We start from the raw sequence: 2,322 nt of genomic DNA, 5'->3' as shown, positions 1-2,322 counted from the left end.
CAGATGTATTTTCATTGAGCATGGTCTTTTATTATGTTATCATTATTTTCAATCATGAGAAAACTTGAGTGTTACAACACCTGCTGTCATTATTTCTTTTGCCGAATATATAGTCCTCGAAGTGACCAGCTAAATACCACCTGCACTTGTACATCAGATCTAATGTATGAATTGTGGCGGACTTCTGAAGCTGCTGGAGAGGAGTCAGGGGGCGCAGGCTAGTGAGCATGACTGATGAGCAGGAGACATAAGCAAGCTGGAGAGCATCAAAGAGATCAGAAATAACACTCTACAGATGGAGAAGATCAAGACACGACTCAAGTGTGAGTTTGAGTCGCTAGGGTCTGAGGAATGACACCTGAAAGAGTACAAGCAGGAGATGGACCTACTGTAGCAGGAGAAGATGGCGCACGTGAAGGAGCTGAGGTTGATTCATGCAGACATCAATGTGATGGAAAACACCATCAAGCAGTCTGAAAATGACTCAACAAGCTCTTAGAGTCCACCTGGTGGCTCTATGAGGAGTATAAGCTGCTGAAGGAACACGTGGGCGCGCTGCGGATTACTCTTGGCTTGCAGTGATTGCCTGATCTTTGTGAGGAGGAAGAGAAGCTGTCCCTTGACTGCTTTGAAAAGCAAAAGAGGAATGGCAGACAAAACAACAAGAGCCTCCCCACCCAGAATCCCTTGCTGCTGCAGCAGCTGCTGCCCAATAGATGCAGGTGGCAAGAAAACAGGATACACGGCAAACAGCAACGTTAAAGTAACAACCTCCTCCAATGAAGCCATGCATGTCTTGTCACTAGCAAATCCATAGAAATGCGCCAATATGCCCATTTTGCAAAGCAAAAAGTCGGTTGCAGAACTGTCACGATGTCAGTAGTGCAAAACCAGATAAAGCCACTGACCTCAGAAATTTGCCAGCAGGGACGATGGAGTGGAGAAGAACCCCCATCCTCCCCTGGGCACAACCCCCGACAGAGTGTACTAACACTACTATGAAAGGAAGCACTCCGGGGAAAAAGGGGAGTGGATAAAATAACAAACACCGCTGTCTAGATTGAGCTACATGAACCTACGTCTGGTCTAGAGTTTGGTACAGCTGCAGAAGACACCCCTCATATGAAAGCTGTATACAGAACAACAAGAAACCATGTGTTAGACAGAGGAATCGAGGAGGATCATTCATACCCGTGAACTTTACTCCCCTTGATATAACCACTTACACAACAGCATAGCAGTGACAGCGGGGTATTGGACCCAGGACCTCTATCCATACAAATGTTTACACCATCTCCCACCACACACTAATCACCAGACTCCATGATACTGAAATCCAAGGAAAGGCCTTACTTAGACTGGATATGATCTTTCCTCTCAGGCAGAACACAGAGAATAAAACTTCAACCCTTCCTCTCAGAACTGACAGAGATCAGATGCGGAGTATCCCAAAGATCCTCCCTCAGCCCAACAGTCTTTAACAATGTCTACATGGCCCCCATAGCAACCATTGTCAGGAACTACAGGCTCAACATCATTTTCTCCGCTGATGACACCCAGTTCATCCTTTCCCTCACCAAGAGGGGATGAAAGCCGTAGCGACCTGGATGAGGAACAGCTGCCTGTGGCTCAACGCGGAGAAAACAGTAGTCCTTATCCTTGGCTCCACCCCCTTTCCATGGGATGACACCTTGTGGCCCCCCACCCTGGGAAATCCATCCACCCCAACAGACCACGCACGCAACCTCTGCATCATACTCGACTCAGCACTCACCATGAATCTCAACATCAATACTGTATCCTCCGCATGCTTCAGCACCCTCTGCATACTTTGCAAGACGTTTGAGTGGATCCCTCTGACTCCAGGAAAACCATCCCTCACACATTCATTACCATCAGACTGACTATGGCAACTCCCTCTATGCCAGAATCAACAATAAACTCCTCCGCAATCTCCAGACCATCCAGAATGCCTCATCCAGACGACCCACGTTTCTACAGGACCAGAGCAGGTGGAAGATCCTTTTCCTACCTCACAACCAAAACCAGGAGCCAACTCCCCCTTCACCCCCGACGGAGCCCGACACTGCACCAGTTCATTAGGGACCTTAAGACCTGGTTCTTCGAATGACTCCAATGGTAAACAACTTTTACCACAAAACTTTTTCCCCTCAGGGAATCACAACGTGGTTGTTACGACAGCGTTGTGATTCCGCATACCATTACTCCGCAAGTCGCAACAACGACTTGCTGAGGGGGGGGGGGGGAGGTGTTGGATTTAAAATCCAACACCTTCCCTAGTGTCCGCACAGATTGGAGTTG

At 48.1% G+C, this 2,322-nt stretch overlaps 1 pseudogene; it reads left to right on the top strand.

Annotated features, from left to right (window-relative positions):
* Positions 1 to 259: 259 nt before the first annotated feature.
* LOC144756470 (zinc finger C4H2 domain-containing protein pseudogene) lies at positions 260 to 1,037 on the top strand (annotated as a pseudogene).
* Positions 1,038 to 2,322: the final 1,285 nt, after the last annotated feature.

Source organism: Lissotriton helveticus, chromosome 5_1, assembly GCF_964261635.1.
Source record: "Lissotriton helveticus chromosome 5_1, aLisHel1.1, whole genome shotgun sequence".
In the NCBI taxonomy this organism is placed as follows: Eukaryota; Metazoa; Chordata; class Amphibia; order Caudata; family Salamandridae; genus Lissotriton; species Lissotriton helveticus.
This window is presented reverse-complemented; position numbering and strand designations above follow the sequence as displayed.